Source organism: Panthera leo, chromosome A2 (genome assembly GCF_018350215.1).
Source record: "Panthera leo isolate Ple1 chromosome A2, P.leo_Ple1_pat1.1, whole genome shotgun sequence".
Taxonomy (NCBI): domain Eukaryota; kingdom Metazoa; phylum Chordata; class Mammalia; order Carnivora; family Felidae; genus Panthera; species Panthera leo.
The window spans coordinates 52397962-52419884 of record NC_056680.1 but is presented as its reverse complement, the minus strand read 5'-3'; the positions used below and the strand labels follow the sequence as shown (position 1 = coordinate 52419884).

Here is a 21923-nt window from a genome sequence, read left to right as displayed (position 1 = left end):
TTACTGGCTTTACTCCACAGAGAGTTTCCTAGCCTTTCACCTTTCCCTAGGAGACCTCTCCCCCTCTCTACCAGGGAAATTCCTCTCATCTACTAAGATTCTTGATGAAGCTCTCATTAATGCCCACAGTCAGTGGGCATCAATGGCCCCCTTCTCTGTAATGACAGATGAAAACTTCCATTACAGGATTTGCCATCATGAATCATACTTACTTTTTTGATCATACCTTTTAAAAAACTTTTTATTTATTTTTTTTAATATTTTTTTAACGTTTATTTATTTTTGAGACAGAGAGAGGCAGAGCATGAACGGGGGAGGGTCAGAGAGAGAGGGAGACACAGAATCGGAAGCAGGCTCCAGGCTCTGGGCCATCATCAGCCCAGAGCCCGACGTGGGGCTCGAACTCACGGACCGTGAGATCGTGACCTGAGCTGAAGTCGGACGCTTAACCGACTGAGCCACCCAGGCGCCCCTAAAAAACTTTTTAAATAACAGCAGTAGTAGTAGTAACTGTTCTAATTGAATGTTTATTCTGTGCCAAGCACTAAACATTCTACATATTATCTGATGACAACCCCAAAGTGGTTGCATTGTGCCTACTTTACAGAACAGAAATGGAGACACTGAAATATCAAGTCACTTGCCCAAAGTCACTCAGTTAGGGAGTAGAAGAGCTGAGATTATAACCCAGGTTGACTGGCGGCAAAGCCCCAACTCTCATCACTATAGTGTATTGCCTTGAAAGAAGACACCCCTTTTCAGAGCCTGAATATTACCCATCAGCCCCACATATGCTAAAAACAATAACCATTTTGAAAAACATTTATATACTAACCTCCTCTCCAACAGGGTCAAAAGAAAAAGGTCATGGCCAGAGTAATCGTCCAATATGGAAGGAAATCAACACAGTGCAGACAGTGGTACAAATGGATCTCTGAGATCCTCCACGGGATGGGTCATCAGGTCCCTAAATGCTTTAGTCATCCACAACTTACTCTTAAAGGTTAACAGGAACTCACCATCATCTTGATGACCTACTGAGGTCATCAAGATGGAATTTTACCAGCGCCAGAAACAAAAGAGAAAACTCTTCTGTACAGCACTTCAGTGGCTGAGAAAAAGTGATTCAGGAAGACCACTTAGAAGATAACCGACAGGCATACTAAGACAGTAATCTACATAAAAGGCACATCCTTCAAACATTTTCTGACTTATTTGATCTTTGAGAAATTTTTTTTTAAAATTTTTTTTTTTTCAACGTTTTTTATTTATTTTTGGGACAGAGAGAGACAGAGCATGAACGGGGGAGGGGCAGAGAGAGAGGGAGACACAGAATCGGAAACAGGCTCCAGGCTCCGAGCCATCAGCCCAGAGCCTGACGCGGGGCTCGAACTCACGGGCCGCGAGATCGTGACCTGGCTGAAGTCGGACGCTTAACCGACTGCGCCACCCAGGCGCCCCTGATCTTTGAGAAATTTCAAACAGAACCCAAGAGCCTATTTCACAAGAGGATGTGGTTGGTATTCAGCTGCTGAACTCCTGCTTGACAGGCTCAGAAAACAGAAGGGTCCTATGCAGCAGCAGCAGCAGCAGCAGCAACACGTGATGGGGAATTTGCTGGAAACATCTAAATATGATATGCAAGTATAAATGTATCACTTAGGAACCTATACATCTATGTCATGCTGCCATCTTCCTTAAGCTGGAAGGGAAGATTTAAGAGGAAATGATCAGAATAGAAATCTGGAGGGAGCAGTAAGTTACAGGTGCAAAGTCATTTATGTGTAACTAACCTATATCCAAACATCACCTGCTTCATGAAAATTAAGGCTTGCCTATATATCCCCAAGGTCAGAATTCTAGCTTCTGCTTAGCTTAGAAAGTTAAAATATGACTTTCACCATACCTCAACACTACATACGGACATATTCCAGGAAAGAAACTGACAGAGGCATCAATATAAGTGTGAGTTAACTTTATTTCAGACTATTTCTATCATATCTGGGATGTGAAACCCAGGAGTTACACAAGATGGGATTGTGTCACTTCCACTGAAAGAGGAAAGGATTTGATGAAGATTCAATGCTGTAATGGAAAAGAATCCCAGCAGTAACCAAAACATCCAGCCAAGGTTAAACTGAAATCGCAGATGGGTGGTTAAGCAATAAAAACCCTTTTGGGGCTGTGTCTACCACCCAAAAGTGGTGCAAATTTTAGGCTTTTATGAAAATAAAACTAAGTCACACTCAGCAAATTACATAAGGACAAGCTCAAAAAATACCACTGTCTGAATATTTACCAAAAGTTTCTGTCCAAATGGTCCTAAACCTTGGGTAGTGCTATTCTTCAAAGTCAAATCCCCACAGGAAATGGGTAATAGTGCTTGCCTCCCAAGAAAGAAGCTATGGAGTCGGGAGACAGGGGTGTGGAGAGAGTTATTTTAAACTGTCTGGCCCTATTCCCTTTGAATTTTGTGTTCAGACTTCAATGAATTTTGTGTTCAAAATACAATGAATTTTGTGTATGTAGAACAACAATACAGAAATAAATACAATAATTAAAGAAAAAAGTCCTAACCCAATGGCAAGATGGGGAATGAAGGAGACATAAGACTACCAGCACAACTGCTTTGGTTCCAAGAAATAACACCTGAGAGATCTCTGATGCAACAATCATGTCTTATTCATCTTTCTTCAGCACTTACCACACTGCCTAGAATATATTAGGAGCTCAGTAAATGTTGACATGAAATAATAGTTCCCTTCCCCTCAAAAAGGGCCACTACATGGAAGCAGTAATGAGACAAATTACAGCAGACTTTACAAATTACTAATAGCCTGAATTGTCCAAATAAGAAACAGATTGGCCAGAGAGATAATGAATTTTCCATTAGTGGAAGTGTTCAAGCATATATTAAGATGATTATTTGCCAAGTCATATTGTACAAAGGTTTACTGTATCAGGCAGTCAGACGAGCCCAGGGTTTGGCAGGCTTTTTCTGACAAGGGCCAGACAGTAAATATTTTAGTCATTTCATGCCAAGACAGTTTCTGTCATAGTTTCTTCTTCTTTTTTACAACTCTTGAAAAATGTACAAACAATCCTTAGCTTATGGACTGTGCGCGCGCGCGCGCGCGCACACACACACACACACACACACACACACACACAAAGGTGTGGGTCAGGATCTGACCTGCAGGCTGTAGTTTGCAGACCCTCAGACTAGATGATCTTCCAAACCTGTTATTTGGGTGAAGCAGGTTGCAAGGTTACAGTTGCTGGTCCATGAGAGAAACCTTGTGATGCTGCAAATACATCTTTATGAACTGGAAAACGTAGTCTATACGAGCACTCACACACACATATATTAGCATCAGTAAGCTACCGAGAAGTTCAGTTAACATTTACTGAAGCTCATAACATGCAAGGAGATGGCATTAGTGGCAATGCACATGCAAAACAGGCATGTTACCACACCTCTGATGGTTTCCTTCCTACTTTTTCCTTGATCCCTGATACTGCCTCCCAACTTTTCTGGGGCCACCCTGGTGGCCCCGCCACTCTTCACCTGTGACTTGATGCTGAAGAAACATCCAGCTGCTTGGTGCCCCTCTAACACACCTGTTGTCCTGCCTCCACAACCCTGAACAAACAGCTCCCTGTGTCTGATAGGCATCCCTACTCCTGTGACTGGCACTTTTCAAAATCCAGCTCAGAGGTTATTTGCTCCATAAAGCCTTCCCAGAGCTCCCTTTCACTCTCTTTACCCATTGCTTTCTCTTCTCCCTTGGCTTTGGTTAACCACTTCTGTCTCTAAACTACCTCTACATTTAGTATTACTGTTCAGCTCTTTGCTGATCTGTCTACCTCCATCAACCTGATTGTAAATTCTACAGATACAGATCTTGGCTCATATCCCTCTCAATACACCATAATCACTTGCAGAACGGCTCCCAAATGTTACTAAGATGAGTTCTAGAAACCTTTTATGGGTACCTTCCCATAAAAGAACCGAGAGAAAGAAATAACCCAGGCTTCTATAACTGGAAAGACAAACTCCAAGCTTATTACAATGGAATATGGAGATTAGAGCAAGCAATCATGAAGAACACTTGGAAATATGCCATATGACTTAGAAATAAATCTGTTATCGTTTTTTAGGACTAAGATCTTAGTGGATAAGAGATATGCATGTACAAATCAACTGAAATGAAATCTCACCCAACCAAGTATAAAGTTAGTATAGATCTTTCTTCCTGAAAGTATTCCCATAGGTACAGAAGTCAAAGGCCTACATCCACAGTCTCAAAGTATCTCTCCACCAAAAAAAAAAAAAAAAAAAACAACTATTAATTTCAAAGGAGAGAAAAAGTAACTCTACAGTAACAAAATCTGGCAGACACCATCTTAATGCAGGGATTGAAGTCAACACCAGCAGCAATGGGACACAGATACATATGCTATCTGATAGAATGCAGTGAAAAGCACAAACATCCATACCACTCCGCTGAAAGCATATGACGTGGGTCTCATTGAGAAGAAACGTTAGGTAAACCCAAACTAGAAAACATTCTACAAAATGACTGAGACTGGCTTACAATCTTCAAAGGTGTCAAGATCTTGGGGCACCTGGGTGGCTCAGTCGGTTAAGCGTCCAACTTCGGCTCAGATCATGATCTCTTGGTTCATGAGTTTGAGCCCATGATGGGCTCTGTGCTGACAGCTCAGAACCTGGAGCCTGCTTCCGATTCTGTGTCTGCCTCTCTCTCTGTCTCTCTCTGTCTCTCTCTCTCTCTGCCCCTTCCCTGCTCACATTCTCTCTCTCTCTCAAAAATAAATAAACATTAAAAAAAAAAAAAGTGTCAAGGTCAAGAGAAGACTAGGGAATTGTTCCAGAGTAAAAGAGAAAGACACGATGACCGGGGGCAACATGTGATGCTGGCTTGACACTCTGCTTTCATAAAGGGTGCTACTGGGACAAAATCTGCCTGGAATCTCTGGAGAAGGGTATATGAGAGGTCTGTCTTATTCTTGTAAGGTTTCTGCAAATTTGAAACTGTTCCAAAATAAAATATGAAGACAATTTTAGCGCCTGCACACACCCAGCCTATGCTATACTGAACAGGCAAAACCAATTACGTGAAAGAAGTTAGAATAGTAATTACAGGGTGGGATGGGGCTACTGACTGGAAAGGGGCAGTAAGAAGCCTCCTGGGGAGCTGGAAACATTCCATTTTCCTTGAGCTGGGAGGTGGTTTCAGAGCACATACATATGCAAAAACCCATGAGCTATATATTTACGATTAATGTACTTTACCATATGCATACTATACCTGAACAAAAAAAGTAAAATCGAAAGCCCTATATTCAAGCTATAATGATCCTACACAGAACCTTCCTATATTCACTTAATAGTTAACAGATGACCTATTTAAAATCTAGCTTTGGTGAAAAGAAACTCATTGCTCTAAATAAGTATAAAAGAAATATCATTTCCATAAATTTTTCTGGCATTTGTTATTAAAGATGCTGAAGACGGAAGTATTTTGGCTTTACTGCTTATGTAATTAATTGGACCAGGAATGCTCCCTGGTGAGTCTGTCCAACTGGTCTCCCTCCAAGGGAGGGTAGGCAATAGGATTGGATGCAGCAGATATTAAGCCAGGGTAGGATTTCTGGAAATGAAGAAGTCAACTGGTAGAAAATGAACAAAAATCACAGTGATGAAACAAACAAACCTGTCTTCAGGGAAACTAAACCCTTGGAGGGACAGCAGAGAAACAGACTAGCCTAACTGTTCTAATAAAAATGCCTTGCTCTGACTTTCCCCTGTATGTTGTTGGGGTTTTGTTTGTTTGTTTGTTTGTTTGGGGAGGGCAGGGGAACTTCCAGTCATTCAGAGAAAGGATGCTAATGTGACAGTGGGGAGCCCGGTCTTCAGAGAGACCCAAGCATGAGTTCCCAATTCCACCTCTCACTGGCTGAGGAGCCTTGGGCGGGTAACTTCATCCCCTGTGCCTTGATTTCCTCATCTGTAAAATAAGGATAATTCCAGCCAACCCGTGAGGTTGTTGGGAGAGCTAAATGAGAAAGGGCGTGATGTGCCTGTTCAGGGGCCTGGCGCAGTCAGCTTAAGTGGTAGTGCCCTCAGATTGTCAACACATGCCCCGTACCTCACATTAGCCAACGCTGCCTGCCTAATGCGGCTGCCCTTCTCCGTGCTCACTGTGAAAACTTTCTCCATCTCAAACGTGCCTTGTGTAAGCCTCACCTCCCTCAAAGGAGCACTGCAGTCACAGCAGAGGTTTAATTAAAATGAAACGGATGGTCTCCTGCTATAGGTCATCACGGGCAACTCCAGAGGAACAAGTGCTAAGGGTTAGGAGCACTTTGAGTTCAATTTCCCGCAGGCTACGTGGGGCCATTCACTTAGCAGAAGCGCCAGAACAACCGCAATTTGGCCCTGAAGTACCGTCTCTGGGCCAAAATGGAGCACATAGAGCAGACTTCTGTTCTCATTTTCCCAGCTGCGGGGCGGTGAGCTCTGGCAGTCATTAAAATAAGCACCAAACCACATGGCCAAGTCCTGCTGACAAACAGAGTATGTAAGCTGATGGGTTAATAAAAAAAAAAAAAAAAAAAAAAAAGGGGAGATGGCCAGGAGTGGGGAGGGGGCCTCTTTGGCATACGAAGCCAATGCACATTTTGCCAGCTAATGACGTTCTGCAACTTCACGAGTTTTGGAAATAATGTGCAAGGCTGCCAAAGAGGGAGGTTTACAGGTCCTCCCTTCCAAAAGGAGGGGGGCAAAGTTCCAAACTTCGAAGACAGATTAGGCTTTACTGGAAGATGAAAACTCAGGACTCCTACAGGGGAACCAGCTGGGTTCGGAAGCCTCAATTCCTTTTAAAAATCGCATTACAGTCAAGATGCCCCTGGGCCAAACTGAGGTCTCCACAAGACACCGAGTCATCGAAAGTGGCTTTTTTGTGTGTGTGACTGTACTGTTAGGTGGCCGCAGCTGATCACATAAGCAGGCAGGATAACTGCTATTATGGACGGGTTGTCTCCCTCACCTCCATGCATGCCACCTTGGTCAATGAGAGAACTGGCAGTCACCTCCACTGTCTTCAAACTGTAACCTTCATGCTCATTGGTTACTCCTGGGAGTTCTTCCTTTGTTTTCCTTCTGCTATAATAACCTTAACCTTCACATACAACGTGCTCTTGTTCAGCCTGTTTTTGAGAATGGATGCACTGGATACCAGTGTTGTGGGGCGTGGCAAGCCCACGAGGGAGGGATAGTAAAAGCTGAGAGAGCCTGTGAGAGAGGAGAAAGACAACACAAGGAAGATGGAAACAGCATGCCTGCTTCAGAGTCCTTTTTGTTAACTGCACCAATCAACAGTGTCATGTTGCTTCATTCTATATACGAGGGACAGCCACCTGGATTCACCGGCATCGCTAGAGAGCCCTCATGTCAACCAACAGGTAAAATCTGGCATGGTTTCCTAAAAGCTGGCTGAGTTATGGAGGCTAGCTTCTGAGTAACAGAGGCTCTGTGGTTTCATTTCTGGTGATATCTAAGAACTCCTGGAAAAGGAAGAGGTGCTGAAAAATTGGGCCAACCCAACACATGTTACCAGATTTCCAAAATATTTGATTTCCAAAGATAAGAATAAGGATGGATTCTACAGCCTAGTGGACAGAGGTTTTGTTCAGGAAAGGTGGCATGTGGGCCATTCCAGACCACATGTCACTTCTGTGCAATTAGAAAACTATACCCCCTCCTGGAGACATTTTACTTCCTTTCCTTAGAAAATTGTTGTAATACATTGATTAGGTTGACCCAAGACATTTTACCTTTGTCTGCCAGAAAATCGTCACTACAAAAGTAAATTCATGATGCCTATGATCCAAACAAAACCCCCTCAGATGTGGCCTCTTGGGCAGTGCACAACCTGCACAACTGTATATGGCAGTCTTGAGTATTAATCCTAAGAGGCCACTATGGTTTAAGAAGGAGTCGTGAGAATAACTGCATTTCTTCCTTGATCAAAGAAGAACCAGATATAGGATACAGGATATCTGGACCTAGGAAGGCCTCTGAAAAGACCACTCCAAATATCCCGGTAGACAAGATGAAGCTGTCATAATTGGATTCCAACATAATCAGAGAGACTACGAACCAGTAAAATAATCTCATCTGAAGAATGCTGGTTACGGTATGAACTGGTGTTAATAAGAAAGGAACTAATAGGGGCATCTGGGTGGCTCAGTTGGTTAAACATCCGACTCTTGATCTCAGCTCAGGAAATGATCTCATGGTTTGTGAGATCGAGCCCTGCATTAGGCTCTGTGCCGACAGCATGGAGCCTGCTTGGGATTCCCTCCCAAAAATAAATCTTAATAATAAGTAGTATAATAAATACAATTATATGTATAAACAAAAATATACATATATATAAAAGAAAGGGGCTAACTGTGATAAGTCATTGGTTCAGTCTTTGGTCCTAATCTATTTATTTTTATTTATCTACATGAATGAATATTCATCAATATTTACTAAGTGTTTGATGTGTGCTGAACATTGTGTTAGGGGCTTAGAGCAGGGAAAAAGACACATAAACCACATAAACAAATATATTCAAAAAGGTATACTTACTACATTTACCAGTGACTTTGATGATTGATACAGGTTTGCTTATCAATTCTATACATGACACGAAGCAGGAAGGAATAGGCAATATGATGGATAACAAAACTTCACAATACAAAAGATTCTGACCACCTGGAATAACAGGCCTATTTTAACAAGACTAAAAATTTCAGAGGTAAATACAGGGTCTTAAACCTCAGTCCAAAAAAACAGCTGGACAACAGTGCAGGCACTGTTGATAATGGAACTGTTGATAACAGGCAGTATGATAATGGAAGGACACAGCTTCATGAGCCAGAGAGACTGCAGTTAAAATCCCACCTCTGAAGGGTGTCTGGGTAGCTCAGTCCGTGAAGCATCCAACTCAGGTCATGATCTCACAGTTTGTGGGGTCAAGCCCCGTGTAAGGCTCTGTGCTGACATCTTGGAGCCTGGAGCCTGCTTCAGATTCTGTGTCTCCCTCTCTCTCTCTCAAAAAATGAATAAACATTAAAAAAATAAAAGTAAATAAAAATAAAAAAACCCCACATCTGCTACGTCTAGCCACACAACCTCAGGCAAGTCATTTAACTTTTCTGAGCCTTCTTCCCCACCTGTAAGATGGGACACTATCTGCTGTACAGAATTGTGAGGATTCGATTAGAAAATGCATGTACCTGAGGGGCACCTGGGTGGCTCAGTCAGTTAAGCATCCGACTTTGGCTCAGGTCATGATGCTGTGGTCCATGAATTTGAGCCGCACATCGGGCTCTGGCTGACAGCTCAGCGTATTGTGCCTCCCTCTATCTCTGCCCCTCCCTCACTTGTGCACGAGCTCTCTCTCTCTCAGAATAATAAACATTTAAAAATTTTAAAAAAAGAAAATGCATGTATCGGATACAGAAGTCATTCTAAAATAGGACTGACGTTATCAACAAAACATGTGTGAAAGACATGGGGATTTCCATTTAGTTATCCCTTCAACAAACATTATGTTATGTACAGTTCCCGTGCTGTATTTCAGCACTCAATGGCAAGAGACTAAGGTCTCTGCCTTTCAGGACCTAAGTTTTGAGGGTTATACATACCAGGAATGACAGTATAGCAATCTGTGGATAAAGCAAGTACCATATGGTATAGTATAAGTGTTTGTACAGGGTGTTATGGGAGGACGGAGGGGTATCTAAATTGGACTGAAGAAGCAGGGATTTGTATTTTAGCAAAGATCTGTATTTTAGGAATGATACTCCAGTACCAGTGAGCACCAGACAGGGCAAGCGGCTCTGTGGTTGTGCAGGAATACAGGCAAGAAGCAAGAAGAGCCTGAACTAAGGTAATGGGAGAAGCGATGGAGGAGAAAACGTGTCAGGAGACATCAAGGAAGGAGAATCTGTAGAACTCTGATGACTGCCTGGGATGGGAGGAGAGGGAAAAGGCCAAGACAACTGCAGTGCTCTGATGGGAATGACTAAATGGAAGAAGGGGAATGAGTCAGAGGAAAGGATGTAGAAAGAAGGGCAGCTTTGGAGGGAAGCTGATGAGATTAATTTTGGACTCACTGAGTCTGAGGCCTGGCCTGCAGGAGAGATCTCAGCTCAACATACAGAACAGGGGTCCTTGGCACATAAGTGGGAGTTGAAGTTGTGGGTGAGAAGAGCACAGAGTATAAGGCAGAACCTTGGAGAAAACTAGCATTTAATGAACAAAAGGAGGGGGGGGACCCACAATGGAAGCTGAGGGGGAAATGGCCAGACAGATAACACAAAGGAATATCAGCAATATGAAATGTGCTCAGAATTCAAAAGGTAAGGGAAAACTTTCAGGGGTTCGGGCAACATGAAGGTCTGAAGACGAGGAAGGGCAATTTTGGAGGACAGGTGGGACAGAAGAAGGATTTTAGCAAATGATGACTTCAGGAAGTCAACAAACGTGGATGGGAAGAGATGATGTGATGTGATGTGATGTGATGTGATGTGATGTGATGTGATGTGATGTGATGTGACGTGATGTGAAGGTGTTTCATCTTTTCCAGATATTTAAATAAGAAGAGATGGTTAAACAGGAAAGAAACAGAACAATGGAACCTCAGCACAAGTAAAAGAATCAGCCTTAAACACATTTCTCTCACAGAGGTGAAGTGATACAGTCAGCTGGAGACAAGTCAGTAAGTGACAGAAGCTGAGGAGCCTTCATTGATGGCTGCAACTTAGTGAAGTCAAAGTCCAGGTTAGGAGGCTAGGAGAGGAATGGAAATCTGAAAGACAAGGAGAAGATGGGCAAGAGAGCTGTCCAAACACAAGCGGGAGTGTCAAGCAGTGCTGGGAGCCCACAGCGTGACAGTGTCAAGGGCAGGTGTGTCTACAGCAAAGACAGGGGGCCTCAGGTCTCCACAAAAAAAGTACAGTCCTGCTCCCTCTGGTCAGACTCCTAGAGAAAAGAGGCCTTCCTTTCTATACTACACACTCAAGGAGAGACTGTCAAACAGGAACAAGTTCAAAGGAAAGTAATCACAAAGAAGGTGAGAAAAGCCCAAAGGTGATCATGGTTGTGGGGGTTGGGGAGGGTTGCAGAGGCTGGAATGAGACTGAGCTGTTACCCAGTCTGCCAAGACCACAGAGATGCATACTCCCTACTGGGTAACAAAGCAGCATCTAATTATTCTTCCTTGAATACACAACCAGGCCTTACTTATACTGGAGATAGGTAGAAGGATCAGGAAACAGAAAAAGGAGGAGGAGGGCAGTCCTGAACTTCATTTCCCAAAGGTAAAAGTGGATAAAAGAGGCCATTTGGATTTCCAAATAAAACCTCCAAGGAAGTGAGGGATAACCAAGGGCCACTAATCAAAAGAATTTTGTTATTACTTATGTCCACACACAGGATCCATCCCTCAGCACCCCGTATCCCAATTCACCTTCCTCCTCTCCCCATGTGGTGTTATCCAGCTACCAGTCCAGCACCTCCTTTACCCCTTAAACCGACCCATCTTTCTCCCTTGGCTTAGCCACTGCCTTGGTTCAGGCCTTCCTCCTCCGCTACGTGGACCACAGAACAGTGCCCTGACTGGTCTTCCTGCTGGGTCTGCCCTGTCCAGTGTAGTCACCATGGGAGAGCCTGAGTAATTTAAAACAGATGAGAGCAGGGGCGCCTGGGTGTCTCAGTTGGTTGACTCCAACTTCGGCTCAGGTCATGATCTCACAGTTCATGGGTTCGAGCCCCGCGTCGGGCTCTGTGCTGACAGCTCAGAGCCTGGAGTCCGCTTCGGATTCTGTGTCTCCCCCCTCTCTCGGCCCCTCCCCTGCTGGCTCTCTGTCTCTCTGTCTCTCAAAAATAAATAAATATTTAAAAAACTTAAAATAGATGAGAGCACATCACACCCCTTCTTCAACTTTCACTGCAACTCTCTGACACCACACTTTCAAAATAAAGTGCAAACTTCTTCGCACGGTAATATTAACTGCTACTATTGATCATTTACCATCTAGCAAGTGGGTAACATATACCATTCAATCCTCACAGCAACCCTGGGAGGATGGCTTACAGATAAGGAAACTGAAGTTTAGAAAGGGAGTGACCAGCCCCAGGTAGCAAAACTAGTTCAATGGCAAAGCCAGCATGTAACTTACAGTCCAAATTCTGTGCTCCTAATTATATATCATATATTAGATTATACAACCTTATATTGCCCGCAAGGTCCTTTGTGATCTGCCTCCTGCTTACGTTTCCACAGTCACTTCTTAGCCGAGGTGAACGATGCAAGTTACCTACAGCCCTCCCCACTCCCAATGTCTGCAATGTCATCCCACCTCCCATGCCTCTTCACCTGACTAATCTTGCTCATCCTTCAGGCCTTGAGTAAAGCGATGCCTCCTCACAGAAAACTTCTCTGATGCCTCAGCCTGACTTGTGATCACCCTAAGTCCTCCTCTGGCAAATCTCTACAATAGCTGCATTCCACAGTGCTGTTGTCTGTGTCCTTGACTTAAAAAATAATGAATTCCTCAAGGACAGGGATGGGCATCTTGAACAAGAGCCCGGTACACAACTCCTTTAAGAATTTCACAATCTTGTCACATGAGGGGCAGGGAGGAGTTGGCCAAGAAAAATGGGAGGGGGAAGGGGAGATCTTTTAGGAAGCAGGAGCAGCAGGAGCCAAAGGCTACAAGTGAGATACAACCCGTAAACAGTTTAACAAGACTACAGCACAGAACTGGGGGATGGAAGTATAATTAGGCAAGATGAGCTTTCGCAAGGCTGGCTTTTTCTTCATTCAAGTGTTAGTTCCAAAGTCACCTCCTCAGAGAAGTCACCCCAACCAGCCAGCTTTTAAAACAGCTCCCTCTGCTTACCCACAGGTACTTTCCATCCCATTACCATTTCTTTTTCTTTTTTTGATAGTATCTGAACAGGATACTAACAGGATCTGAAACACCTACCACCCACTAAAAGCTCTGTATTATTGGCAATCACCACAACTGCCACCACCAGGATCAAAAAGTAGGCTCCCTGAAATCGGTCTAATTTTGCAACCCCCCCCCCATCACCAGTACTTATGGCAATGCCTGGCACATCACAAAATTTTTGGTTGTTATGGAGCTTACTACAGGTAAATATATTAAATGTGCTCAGCCTGGAGAAGAAATGGTGTGAAGAGGAAAACAAACCAGCAGCCTTCAAGGATGTGTGGGCAATAAATTGGAAGGGAGATCCAAAGAGTCTGAAGGAGGGACAATGAGCCGAGATTATGGTATAGATTTAAATCAGAGTTAGGGGAAATCCAAACAAGAATAACCAGAAATAGTTTTCTGCCACCAAAGAAATTTAACCAGTGGGCAAGGGTGTCACAGAAGAAATGCAAGTATGCAATGGGAAAGGCAGACTGGGACCCAGAGGTCTGAAGGTCTGGAACTGGCAATCACAGATACACCTGGTTTCATTCACAGAATTTAAAAAAAAATTTTTTTTAATTAGCTTTGAAAAAAATTGTAGTCGTCAGTGTTTAAAAATCAAGAGATTACACGCGTGCAACACAAAAGTTTTGTTTTCACTTCTCCAATTTCATAAATGTTAGTACTGTGCTTGCTTATAAAACTCAACTCAGTAAAAATGTAAGTTTGACTTTTTCTGACATGGAAATTCCTTACACCTACATTTATACTTTACCTGATGGAATAAGCACTAAAGTTTGTAATCCCTGGACCAAACTGAAGAGTCGAAAACCTTAGCTTAGAAAGCCCTGAGAAAGAAGTGACTTCATTTAACACCCTGACTTCACAAATGACGTTATTATCACTCCCATTTTACAGATGAGGGAAGAGAGGCTCACAAAGAGGTGACATGCCAGAGTCACATAGCAAATCCCGGGCAAAGCCAGGATGAGAACTGGCGTCCTATCTCTGGTGTCCCAACATCGAAGGTTGAGAACCATTCCTGCCAGACGCCAGGAGGGACTGACTTAGAACATCAGGAGGTTTCTAGTCAGAAGACCCCGGGCTGAAACCAGTCCGACGGGACGCGGCAGGAGGAGGGCGAGAGCTGGAGTCAGTGACTCCCTGGAGGAGGGAGGAACCTGAATTCTGCCACGACCCTCGTCCTCACAGCCGAGCTCACCCCTTCCCGCCAGGCCTCCAAAACCCAGCCCGCAGGACCCCACTACTCCCTCCGCAGCGCGGCTCACTTACCGCCACTCAACTTCCGGCAACCACAGCGTCGGCCGCAGCGCGCGCCCCGATGACTCAATTGTCCCCGCCCCGTCCGCCTGCGGTCAGTGGTGCGCATGCGCACACGGAGGCGCGCGCCAACTTGGTAAATGAGCCCCTAGCACCGGCCTGAGTGGGAGGATCTTGAGTTGCGGGGAAGGCGGAGCATCAGCAGGTGGGCGAGGCCCTCTGGTAAGGGCTGAGCTTCGGGTGATAAGCCACTTTATTGGCTATGGGAATGCGTCTATGCCTGTCATGCTTTGAAAAAAACTCCGCTTTCTCTCGATTTCAGAGGATGACAGGAATTACGGTCATTTCCATTTTCCAAGAGAGGCGGCATTAAACGTATCCCAGGTGTCAGTGAGGAGGCATGTGTGAAGACAGATGAGAATTTTAATAGGTAAAAGCCCGTGAAGGTCACCAGTGATTAACCTGCTCTTTCTAAACTAGGCATTATTCTCATAGTTCCCCGCTGTCAGTGGGATAAAGGCAGTCATGCCAAATTATTTATTGAGCATATACTGTGTGCCAAGCATTGGTCAGGTACTTAAGACACAATGAGTACAAACTTAATGTGACATATAAGGGCATTCGTTCATAAGGAATGAAAGTGACTCTGATGTGGCTCAAAAGACTCAATAGTAACAGTAATGACTACTATTAACTACTATGTTTCCAGGCTGTCATATCTTCTAATCGCCACAAAGGCCCTGAAACGTATCATATTCTCCCCCATCTTACACATGAACAGAGACTAGGAAAAGTTAAGTGTCTTGCTGAAGGTTAAAGAGCTTTGGGGATAGGATTCTAACGCAAGTGTGTTTGACTCTGCCAAATAAGAAAACAAATCCAGATTTAGTAAGGAGATACTTTATTCGAAAGGATTATTGCAAGGGGGAGGGGGAAAGGGAGGGAAGGGACTATTGCAATAGGGAGCCACTCTGACCTAAAGATCTGTAAGTGTCTTAAGGGCTAGGCAAAAAGGATTTTTCCTTCAAAAGGAAGAATGAAGAAGGCTAGAAAGAACTGGGTGTGGGAAAGTGGGAGGAAAGGGTGGCTTGATTGGATAGTAGTAGATCAGAGAATATTTTACCTTGACGTCAGCCTATTCTCTGGAGGGGTCGTATGCTGGCTCAGGCTGAGGGTAAGTCAAAAATAAGGAACCTGAAGGGTATGGGAGAAGCTTAACTAAAGTTGGTTAATAAAGCATTTTGTTTTGATTGATCAGTGGATACAAGTAGCTCAGCTAAACATTTTAAGGCAAGGATTAGTTCAGAAGGATTGTCTTGCCTTGTCGCAGGTAAACAAGTATCCATGAGTCTTACCTAAGTCATAAGGGAATGGATATTTCTTTGCCATAAATTCTTTCTGGAGCACAAAAAAAAAAGTGGAAGGAGGGTGTTGAAAAGCCATAGCTTCAGGAGTGCAAGGCTCAGGTCAAATTCAACATTGCAAATTCTTTCCCTATAGCAGTCTCCGCTCCTGCCACTGCCTCCTCAGACTGCATGCTTGGGTCACATCAAATTAATTCTGGTGTTTTAAGCACTCTCTGCTCTTTTATATCTCCACCCCTGCAATAGCCTCATACTTCCTCTGTTTGTGTAACCCTTTCTGTCTTCAAAACCCAGTTGATGCACCAAAAAGAATACTTAGGAATAAATTTAACCAAGGAGATGAAAGACATATATTCTGAAAACTATAAAACATTGATGAAAGAAATTGAAGATGACACAAATGGAAAGATGTTCCATGGTCATGGATTGGAAGAATATTGTTAAAATGTCCATACTTCCCAGAGCAATCTACAGATTCATTGCAATTCTTATCAAAATACCAATAGAATTTTTCATAGAACTAGAACAAATACTCCTAAAATTTGTATGGAACCAAAAAAGACCCCAAATAGCCAAAGCAATCTTGAGAAAGAAGAGTAAAGCTGGAGGTATAATCTCAGATTTCAAGATATACTACAAAGATGTAGTAATAACAGTATGAGACTGGCAGAAAAATAGATACATCGATCAGTGGAACAGGTCAGAGAGCCCAGAAATAAACCCACATTTATATGGTCAATTAATTTACTACAAAGAAGGCAAGAATATACAGTGAAGATAAGACAGTCTCTTCAATAAATGGTGCTGGGGAAACGGGACAGCCACATGAAAAAGAATGAACCTGGAGCACTTTCATACACCACACACAACAATAAACCCAAAATGGATTAAAAACCTAAGTGACCTGAAACCATAAAACCCCTACAAGAAAGCATAGGCAGTAATCCCTTGGACATTGGCCTTAGCAACGTATTTATGGATATGTCTCATCAGGCAAGGGAAACAAAAGCAAAAATAAACTAGTGGGACTACAGCAAAATAAAAAGCTTTTGCACATAAATCACCAACAAAACAAAAACAACCTAGTGAATGGGAGAAGGTATTTGCAAATGGTATATCTGATAAGGAATTAATATCCAAAACATATAAAGAATTTATACAACTCAACACACACACACACACACACACACACACTAATAATCCCGTTAAAAATTGGGCAGAGGACTTGAGTAGACATTTCTCCAAAGACTTAAAGAAGGCTAACAGATGCATGAAAAGAGGCTCAATGTCCACTAATGATCAGGGAAATGCAAATAAAAACTATAGTAATATCTTACAGTAATATCCCCTCACAGCTGTCAGAATGGCTAGTATGAAAAAAGACAAGAAATAACCAGTGTTGGCAAAGGCATGGAGGAAAGGGAACTTTTGTGCACTGTTGGGAATATAAATTGGTGAAACCACTGTGGAAAACAGAGTGGAGGTCCCTCAAAAAATTAAAAATAGAAATACCATATGATCCAGTAATTCCACTATTGGGTATTTACCCAAAGAAAACAAAAACACTAACTTTAAAAGACATATGCACCCCTCTGTTTGCTGCAGCATTATTTACAATAGCCAAGATACAGAAGCAGCCCAAGTGTCAATCAATAGATGAAAAGATAAAGAAGTTATTACAAACACACACACACACACACACACACACACACACACACACTTTGGAATATTACTCAGCCATAAACAAGGAATGAAATCTTGCTATTTGCAACAACAAGGAAGGGCCTATGAAAGACCTATGAAGCTAAGTAAGTCAGATAGAGAAAGTCAAATACTATATTATTTCACTTATATGTGGAATCTAAAAAACAAACCAAATGAACAAACAAAACAGACACATAGATCCATGGAACAGAATAGAGAACCCAGAAATGGACCCACAAATGTGTGGCCAACTAATCATTGACAAAGCAGGAAAGAGTATCCAATGGAAAAAAGCCTTTTTAGCAAATGGTGCTGGGAAAAACTGGACGGTGACCTGCAGAAGAATGAAACTGGACCACTTTCTTATACCATACAGAAAAATAAATGCAAAGGGGCTGACAGACCTGAATGTTGGACGGGAAACCATCAAAATGCTACAGGAGAAAACAGCAGCAAACTTTTTGACTTTGGCCACAGTAACTTCTTACTAGACATCTCCGGAGGCAGGAGAAATAAAAAAAATGAACTACTGGGACCTCATCAAGACAAAAAGATTCTGCACAGTGAAGGAAACAATCAACAACCCTAAAAGACAACTGACAGAATGGGAGAAGATTATTTGCAAACAACATATCTGATAAAGGGTTAGTACCCAAAATGTATAAAGAACTTATCAAATTCAACACCCAAAAAACAAATAACCCAGTTAAGAAATGGGCAGAATACATGAATAGACTCTTTTCCAAAGAAGACATCCAGTTGGCTAATAGACACATGAAAAGATGTTCAATATCACTCATCATCAGAGAAATACAAATCAGGGCCACAGTGAGATACCACCTCACACCTGTCAGAATGGCTAAAATGAACAACTCAGACAATAACAGATGTTGGTGAGGATGTGGAGAAAGGGGAACCCTTTTGCACTGCTGGTGGAATCCAAACTGGTGTAGCCACTCTGTAAAACAATATGGAGATTCCTCAAAAAATTAAAAATAGAACTACCCCATGACCCAGCAATTGCACTACTAGGTATTTATCCAAAGGATACAAAAATGCTAATTCAGGGGCGCCTGGGTGGCTTGGTCGGTTGAGTGTCTAACTTCGGCTCAGGTCATGATCTCACAGTCCGTGAGTACAAGCCCCGCGTTGGGCTCTGTGCTGACAGCTCAGAGCCTGGAGCCTGTTTCAGATTCTGTGTCTCCCTCTCTCTCTGCCCCTCCCCTGTTCATGCTCTGTCTCTCTCTGTCTCAAAAATAAATAAACGTTAAAAAAATTTTTTTAAAAATGCTGATTCAAAGGGACACATGCACCCCAATGTTTATAGCAGTGCTATCAACAATAGCCAAATTATGGAAAGAGCCCAAATGTCCATCAACTGATGAATGGATAAAGATCCATATATGTAGAGGAGCACCTGGGTGGCTCAGTTGGTTAAGCCTCCGGCTTTGGCTCAGGTCATGATCTCATGGTTTCTGAGTTCAAGCCCCATGTCGGGCTCTGTGCTGACAGCTCAGAGCCTGGAGCCTGTCTTGGATTCTGTGTCTCCCTCTCTCTCTCTGCCCCACCCCCACTCACACTCAGTCTCTCTCTCTCTCTCAAATAAATAAAAACATTAAAAAAAAGAATGAAATCTTGCCATTTACAACAATGTGGTTGGAACTAAGGGATATTATGCTAAGCAAAATAAGTCAGGCAGAGAAAGACAAATATCATATGTTTTCACTCATATGTGGAATTTAAGAAATATAGATGAACTTAGGGGAAGGGAAGGAAAAGTAAAATAAGATAAAAATAGAGAGGCAAACCATAAGAGACTCTTAAATACAGAGAACAAACTGAGGATTGCTGGAGGGGCGGTGGGGGGGGATGGGCTAAATGGGTGATGGGCATTAAGGAGGCACTTGTTGGGATGAGCACTGGGTGTCATATGTAAGTGATGAATCACTGGGTTCTACAGCCAAAACCAATACTACACTGTATGTTAACTAACTTGAATTTAAATAAATAAATTAAAAAAAAGAAACAGACTTATAAATACAGAGACAAACTGGTGGTTGCCAGAAGGGAGGGGGGTGGGGTGGTGGGCAAAATAGGTGAAAGGGATTAAGAGGCACAAAATTCCTGTTGTAAAATAAGTAAATCGTGGAGATGAAAAGTACAGCATAGAGAATACGGTCAGTAGTATTATAATCACGTTGTATGATGACTACACTTACTGTGGTGAGCAGTGAGTAATGTATAAAATTGTCAAATCACTACAGGTACACTGCAAACTAATATAACACTGTCAACTATACTTTAATAACATTAATAATAATAATAAAGCTGATTGAAAGGTGGGTGAATCTTAGACAAAATGAAAAAAAAAGAATACATACCATATAATTCCATTTATGCAAAGTTACAGAATCAGCCAAACTAATCTATAGTGTCTAGAAGTCAGATCACTGGTTGCCTGGAGCATAGAGGGAGCATGAGGAACTTGCTGGGATGATGGAAATGTTCTATATCTTGACTGAAATGGGGATGACATGGGTGTGTACATCTGTCAAGATTCATTGACCTCTACATTATAAATGGGTAAATTTTACTGTATATTTTGAATGTAACAAACTTGATTAAAAAAAAAAAAAACAGTAGGATGACACCCATCCACCTCTAGGCTTCACTCTATATGAGCCTGGGTTGAGCTAGTTCTTTAAAAGCTTGTTTCCTCTGCTAGACTTCAAGATTCTTATAGTTAACACCTTTTGGAGTTTCAACCCAGCTCACAATGATTCCACTTGTCTAGGAACTGTTGGTCCTTCAGCCATGTTTGTACCACATGTCCCACCTGACCCCCAATCCCCTTCAGAGTTGATTGCAGCAAAGGTAGACACAGGATGATTCTTTAAGCTTTGGACTTTGGAACTGATGCTCATGCCTTGGGGCACCAAGATGATGGAGCATCATGAAAGAGGCCAGACAAGGACACAGAAAAAGGCAGAGAATGTTCTTGGACACAGCAAGGCAATGAGGCCCATGACATTTATTCAAGACCACAGAGATTCAGGTCAATCCACCTTCATCATTTGTCTTGCAGCTCAATGGGAACCATACGCTGCACAGCCTAGGCGTTGAAAGCCCAAAACACTGTGGAATGACATATTGGCAAATTAGATCTTAAAAGCATTATTTATTTAAGGAACTTAGAATGCATCTCAGCCAGCAGCCTTTTCACCCTGTATTGACTTAAATCTCCTCTGGAAGGCCCATCTTAAAAAGAGAGACCAGCAATTTTCTGCAAGCCAAGTAACCAAATGACCAAATCATCAAATGGCCAATCTGCAGACTAATGGCTTTTCTGAATGAACACTTTTATTAACATGACCAGCTTCTACGATTTATAGCAATTTCTATTAGGTGGCATAGTTTCACAAGCTTTTAAAGATTTATGTGATGCAGTAGTTGACTGGTTTTCACATGATCTTAAGAGAATCATTTGAAGGAATTTCTACTTATCAAAAGCTAAGGATGGTTTTCCCTTTGAATATATTCCCTTTGAATATATTCCCTTGAATATTTTCCCTTTGAATATATTTAACTTATGAATACATTAATGAAGAATATGTTTTTGAATGTAGATTTTTCTTGAGTGCATGAATATTATGCCATTTGGTTTATGCTCTTTCTGCCCCCCACTTCCTACTTCTCCTTTTCTGTCTGCCCATTCCTCAGTTTCTTTCTGTGCCTCAGTTTGCCTAGCTGTAAAAATACAGAAGTCTCCCTCATGAGATCCGTGTAAAGGCTGAATTAGATAACAGTGGTAAAGCATGGGGCCTGGCATATGATATGCACAGTATGTTTTAAAACTACATATGAGTCCCCACCATGTACCAGATGCTCTGCATGCACCATAAACACTGTATTCAATAATGCACGGGCCTGGCTTTTTGTGTTCTGACAATTTATATTGACCATTTCTTCTTATCAGACTCAGATGCAGGTCTCTTTGACCCAAAGTCAGAGCTTATAACCACTTTTCACTAGTTGCCTCAACCATTCATCAACACGAATAATGGGCACTTAGCCATTTGTCTGTGGGAGGTGATCTTTTTAAAACTCATTCATTATGAGGGATCTTGGGGAGCAAGCTGAGGGATCTTGGGGAGCAAGTCTCTCACAGGTCTTCTGGGAAAGGCTTTTTGACCTAGAAACAGACCAGCTACAGCTTTCAAAACCAGGATAAAAGTCTCATTAGCTCCCCCAATTTTGACCAAGAAGAGCTCTGGGGGATGCCAAGCAGACAGTGAGGCTTGTTATAAAAAGTTCTTTCCTAAAGACATTTACACATGCGACCAGAAACCAAAGAGCAATCCTGTATCATATCTTATAATATTTGACAGCATGTTTCAATACATCTTCTCAGTCCAAGAGACTCAGAAAGGGAGAATTAAATAAATCAAACTCATAACAAGGTAGTTTCAAATATCATATTTTAGGCAGGTAAAAATCTGTCATTTTTAACATCATGCGAACAGGAACACAGGACACAAAATACCAGCT

General features: G+C 42.4%; 1 protein-coding gene across 7 annotated transcripts in view; it reads right to left on the bottom strand.

Moving 5' to 3' along the window:
* Positions 1-14355, bottom strand: part of ATG7 (autophagy related 7) — a 246123-nt gene extending 231768 nt beyond the window's left edge. For 5 of the 7 annotated variants that reach the window (XR_006195353.1, XM_042910925.1, XM_042910915.1 and 2 more), the window contains exon 1: positions 14320-14349. The gene's annotated coding sequence lies outside the window, so the exon portion shown is untranslated. Of the gene's footprint in view, positions 1-835; positions 1095-14319 lie in introns of those variants that run through there. The other 2 variants (XM_042910910.1, XM_042910899.1) reach the window with 2 other exon arrangements.
* Positions 14356-21923: the final 7568 nt, after the last annotated feature.